Raw genomic sequence first — 6,521 nt, 5'->3', positions numbered from 1 at the left:
AAGCGCTCCCTCTGATTTCACCGAGATGGTGAACATGGGGATGCGTCTCGAAGAAGGTGTCCGTGAAGGACGATTGGCGAAGGACGAGAGCTCTTCCTCTAAACGATATGGAGCGTTTAAGAGGAAAGATGGGGAAGCACATGCTGTGCAATCCCAGCCTAAGCATAAAAGACCCTCTGTTCAGAGGAAGCCCGCACGTCGTGACGGTCATCAGCACCAGGTGGCTCATATAGCACCTGTCTTCAAAGACAATGCTCAGCAACATCAGCAATACCAACGTCAACAGTATCAGCATCAGCAACAATATCAACAACCTCAATATCAGCAACAGTCTCGTCCACAGCAACAGGCTTACCAGCCTCGTGGTAGCACAAGTAATCGAGCGAATGTGAGTTATGATAGGAAGAAGATCAGTTTTGATCCGATTCCCATGTCTTACGCAGAGTTATATCCCTCTCTAATAGAGCGGAAGCTGATTACTCCAAGAGATCCTCCGGCTATACCGATCAACCCTCAGTGGTGGTATAAGCCTGACTTGCACTGTGTCTATCATTCTGGCGCTCCGGGCCACGATATAGAGAATTGTTTTCAGCTGAAGACCAAGGTTCAGGACCTTGTGAGATGTGGTATTCTGAGTTTTGAAGATTCAGGTCCAAATGTCACCAAGAACCCATTGCCTGCGCATGGGAAATCAGTCAATATGATTCAGGAATGCCTTGGGAAGTACAAGGTCAGATATGTGAGCCACATCAGGCAGTCGTTGGTTGAATTACACCGTTTGCTGTGTCAGTACAGCTACTTGGAGCATAACCACGACAAGTGCCGCGTCTGTTCGGTTAACCGCTTGGGTTGCGACCAAGTACGCAGAGAGCTTCAAAAGCTATTGAATGAGGGTACCATTGAGATTCTGCAGAATCGCAATGTTGATAAAGACGAGCTTGAAGTGAACGTCATCTCACCAGTGTTCAAGTTACCCGAGCCTGTTGTTATTCGTTACAATAGCAACAAGCCGAAGGCTTCCCCTTCCTTGATCATTAAACCTGCCGGCCCTGTGCCTTATTCATCTGATAAAGCTGTACCATTCAGATATAACCCTGTTGCTGTGCAAGATGGGGTCGAAGTACCTTTACCTTCCACTTCCGTAACCACTGTCGCTGATGTAAGTGGGTTGACCCGAAGTGGTTGTGTATTTTCTGCGCCTCCTAAGGCTGTTGCTTCCGAATCTGCCGAACGTCCGGTTGGGGCCGCTGTTAATGTTCAGAATCCGGCACGTGATGTTGCCAAACCATCCTCCTCTGTAAAACAAACTCCCGTTTCTTCAGTTGGCCCGAGTGGCATTGTAGATGAAGAATCTGATGAGATGCTGAGGCTCATCAGAAAGAGTGAGTACAACATTGTAGACCAGCTTCTACAAACGCCATCCAAGATTTCCATTCTTTCTTTGTTGCTGAATTCAGAACCCCATAGGGAGGCTCTGCAGAAAGTCTTGGATTTGGCGTATGTTGATCACGACGTCACCATTGAGCAATTTGATAGTATTGTTGCAAACATCACCGCTTGCAACACTTTGAGCTTTTGTGACGCTGATCTCCCTGAGGAGGGAAGAGACCACAACATGGCTTTACATATCTCCATGAATTGCAAATCTGATGCAATGTCCAACGTGTTGGTGGACACTGGATCTTCTCTAAATGTATTGCCAAAATCCACACTCTCTCGATTGTCGTATCAAGGTCCTCCTATGAGGCAAAGTGGGGTTGTTGTGAAGGCATTCGATGGGTCGCGTAAGACTGTGATTGGGGAAGTCGATCTCCCAATCAAAATTGGACCAAGTGATTTCCAAGTTACCTTCCAGGTAATGGATATCCACCCATATTATAGCTGTCTCTTGGGCAGACCATGGATTCACGAGGCTGGCGCCGTGACATCCACCCTACACCAGAAGTTGAAATTTGTGAAAAACAAGAAATTGGTTGTAGTGGGGGGAGAAAAGGCTCTCCTAGTTAGCCATCTGTCTTCTTTCTCGTACATTGACGCTGAGGATGAAGTTGGAACTCCGTTCCAAGCTTTATCTATTGACGAACCAATCGAAAAGAAGTCTCCTTCATTCACTTCCTACCGTGATGCGAAGCTGGCCATTGAATGTGGCGCAGTTGCTGGTTTGGGGAAGGTGATTGAACTTGAAGATAATAGATCCCGGGCTGGCATTGGCTACTGTTCTGGGGCATGTAATGAGCAAGGTTTGTTCACAAGTGGAGGATTCATCCATGATGATCAACCTGAAGAGGAAGCTGCTGCTATCTCAGAAGAGGATGCAGAAGACGTGAACAACTTTGTTATTCCTGGTGGTGTCTGCCACAATTGGGTCGCTGTAGATGTTCCTACAGTCATCCATAGATCAGAGTAATTGTTCACTTTGTTTAAAACCCTTCTCCCATGCCAAAAGGAGAAGTGATGACATTGTTGGCAAAGCATATATACAATGATGTTTTCATTCAATTAATGCATTGTTAAACATTTGTTTTTCCGTTGTTTTCACTTTTTGCTTTTTGCATGAAATCAGTGATCACAAAAAACCCATAAAAAAACAAGAATAAAAGCAATCTTTTTCATCTGCATAATGGTTTGCTTGTTTAAGTGCTAAAAAAATTTTCATTAACCAAAATCATTATGCAGGTTGATCCTAAAACCCATTGAACATAATGATCCAACGCCATCTCCCAATTTTGAATTCCCTGTATTCGAGGCAGAGGAAGATGACGTTGAGGGGATTCCTGATGAGATTACCCGTCTCCTTGAGCACGAAGAGAAGATCATTCAGCCGCATCTCGAAGACTTGGAAACAGTCAACTTGGGGTCTGAGGATTGTGTTCGCCTGGTAAAGATTGGGGCACTTCTTGAAGGGTCTGTCAAGGAAGATTTGATCAGCTTGCTACGAGAATATTCAGATATCTTTGCTTGGTCCTATGAAGATATGCCGGGTTTAGATACAGATATTGTGCAACATTACCTGCCTTTGAAGCCTGAGTGCGTGCCTGTGAAGCAGAAACTCAGAAGAACTCATCCAGATATGGCAGTGAAGATCAAAGAGGAAGTTCAGAAGCAAATTGATGCGGGGTTTCTGGTGACTTCTACATATCCTCAATGGGTGGCCAATATTGTGCCTGTTCCTAAGAAGGATGGAAAAGTCCGTATGTGCGTTGATTATAGAGATTTGAATAAAGCTAGTCCAAAAGATGATTTTCCTCTACCACACATCGACATGTTGGTAGACAATACAGCCAAATTCAAAGTCTTTTCCTTTATGGACGAATTTTCCGGATATAATCAAATCAAGATGGCACCAGAGGATATGGAGAAGACAACATTCATCACACCTTGGGGAACATTCTGTTATCGAGTGATGCCCTTCGGTTTGAAGAACGCCGGAGCCACGTATCAACGAGCTATGACTACCTTGTTTCATGATATGATGCACAAGGAGATAGAGGTCTATGTTGATGATATGATTGCTAAGTCCCGAACGGAAGTTGAGCATATTGAGCATTTGTTGAAGCTTTTTCAGCGTTTGAGGAAGTTTAAACTCCGCCTGAATCCGAACAAATGTACATTTGGAGTCCGTTCCGGTAAATTGTTGGGTTTTGTGGTAAGTGAGAGAGGTATTGAGGTTGATCCTGCAAAGGTCAAAGCAATACAAGAGATGCCTGCACCCAAAACTGAGAAGCAAGTCCGAGGGTTTCTTGGCCGCTTGAATTACATTTCCAGATTTATATCCCACATGACTGCCACATGTGCACCGATATTCAAGCTCCTTCGGAAAGATCAGTCTCATGATTGGACCGAGGATTGTCAGAAAGCTTTCGACAGTATTAAAGAATATCTGTCTGAACCTCCGATATTGTCTCCGCCTGTGGAAGGAAGACCTCTGATCATGTATTTGACAGTTCTTGAAGACTCGATGGGTTGTGTACTCGGTCAACAAGATGAATCAGGGAAGAAGGAATTTGCTATATACTACCTCAGTAAGAAGTTTATTGATTGTGAGTCTCGGTACTCTATGCTTGAGAAGACGTGCTGTGCTTTAACCGGGAGGATTGCCCGTTTGCGCCAGTACATGATAAATCATATAACTTGGTTGATATCCAGAATGGATCCGATTAAGTATATCTTCGAGAAGCCTGCTTTAACCGGGAGGATTGCCCGTTGGCAGATGTTGTTGTCTGAGTATGATATTGAGTATCGAGCTCAAAAAGCTATCAAAGGTAGTATCTTGGCTGACCGTCTAGCGCACCAGCCGATCAAAGATCATCAGTCTGTTCAGTATGACTTCCCTGATGAGGAAATTCTGTGGTTGAAGATGAAAGATTGCGATGAGCCTACACTTGATGAAGGTCCGGAACCTGGTTCCAGATGGACGATGGTGTTTGATGGCGCTGTTAATCAATATGGAAATGGAATTGGGGCAGTGATCATTACTGCTCAAGGTTCACACATTCCGTTTACAGCAAGGCTAACTTTCAAATGCACGAATAATATGGCGGAGTATGAAGCCTGTATTATGGGACTTGAGGAATGCATTGATTTGAGAATCAAGTATCTTGATGTGCATGGTGATTCGGCCCTGGTTGTTAATCAGATCAAGGGAGAATGGGAGACGAATCAACCTGGTCTCATCCCATACAGAGATTATGCAAGGAGAATTTCAACATTCTTCACAGAAGTTGAATTTTATCACATTCCTCGAGAGGATAATCGGATGGCAGATGCTCTTGCTACGCTTGCTTCCATGATTGTGGTCAGATGGTGGAATGATGTCCCCAATATTACTGTGATGCGCTTGGACAGACCAGCTCACATATTTGCGATCGAAGAAGTGAAAGATGACAAGCCTTGGTATTTTGATATCAAGAATTTCCTCCAGAAACAGGTCTACCCGCCTGGGGCATCTGTGAAAGATAGGAAAACTTTAAGAAGGTTGTCAGGCAGTTTCTACCTCAGTGGCGAAGTGCTGTATAAGAGAAATTTTGATATGGTTTTGCTCAGATGCGTGGATAGACACGAAGCAAACCTATTGATGACTGAGGTCCATGAGGGTTCATTTGGTACTCATTCCAATGGACATGCCATGGCTAAGAAGATGTTGAGAGCAGGCTACTATTGGCTGACAATGGAGTCTGACTGTTGCAAGTATGTGAAGAAATGCCACAAGTGTCAAATTTATGCGGACAAGATTCATATTCCTCCGACACTTCTGAATGTGATTTCATCACCATGGCCTTTCTCTATGTGGGGAATCGACATGATCGGCATGATTGAGCCGAAAGCGTCCAATGGACACCGGTTTATCCTCGTAGCAATTGATTACTTCACCAAATGGGTTGAAGCCGCTTCGTACGCGAATGTAACCAGGCAGGTGGTTGTGAAGTTTATCAAGAACCAGCTGATTTGCCGTTATGGTGTGCCAGAGAGGATCATTACTGATAATGGATCTAATCTGAATAATAAGATGATGGATGAGTTGTGCGTTGAATTCAAGATTGTACACCATAATTCCTCTCCCTACAGACCTAAGATGAATGGGGCTGTTGAAGCTGCTAACAAGAATATCAAGAGGATCATCCAGAAAATGACTGTCACGTACAAAGATTGGCATGAGATGCTGCCATTTGCTTTGCATGGATATCGTACGTCTGTACGCACTTCAACAGGGGCAACCCCTTTCTCTCTTGTTTACGGCATGGAAGTTGTTCTCCCAGTAGAGGTGGAGATCCCATCAATGAGAGTCTTGATGGAAGCCAAGTTGACTGATGCTGAATGGATGCAGAGTCGTTATGACCAATTGAATTTGATTGAAGAGAAGCGGTTAACTGCCATGTGTCATGGTCAGTTATATCAGTAGAGAATGAAGAAAGCATTCGATAAGAAGGTCAAGCCTCGTGTGTTCCGCGAAGGTGACCTTGTGCTCAAGAAAGTTTTGTCTTTCGCGCCCGATTCCAGGGGCAAGTGGACTCCAAACTACGAGGGTCCATATGTTGTTAAGAGAGCCTTTTCAGGCGGAGCTTTGATGCTTACAACAATGGATGGGGAGGATTTCACTCGTCCCGTGAATTCAGATGCAGTCAAGAGATACTTTGCCTAGAAAAAAAAGTATATGCAAATGAAAAAAAAACAGAACAACTCGCTAAGTTGAAAACCCGAAAGGGCGGCTTAGGCAAAAATGAGTGTCTCGGTGGAGAACCCGCAAGGGTAATCCAGGCAAAAATTAGAGACTTGGAAAAAAGAGAATATTTGCATCCCGCTAGATTGAGTACCTCACCCTGGGGCAATCTAGGCAAAAATTAGGGATATGGCAAGTGACTGCATCCTGACAAGACTTTCTGTTCACCAGTCGTCATTTCGTCAGAAGATTCTCGATTCATCGTCAACCGAAGCTTCGAATACATCGAGATTCAAATTGGTAGAGAAAGGATCATTATGTTCAATGTAGCCCTCTTCCAATATATATCACTGATTTCAAATTT

The sequence above is a fragment of the Lathyrus oleraceus genome, chromosome 5, assembly GCF_024323335.1.
Source record: "Lathyrus oleraceus cultivar Zhongwan6 chromosome 5, CAAS_Psat_ZW6_1.0, whole genome shotgun sequence".
NCBI classification, from domain to species: domain Eukaryota; kingdom Viridiplantae; phylum Streptophyta; class Magnoliopsida; order Fabales; family Fabaceae; genus Lathyrus; species Lathyrus oleraceus.
This window is presented reverse-complemented; position numbering follows the sequence as displayed.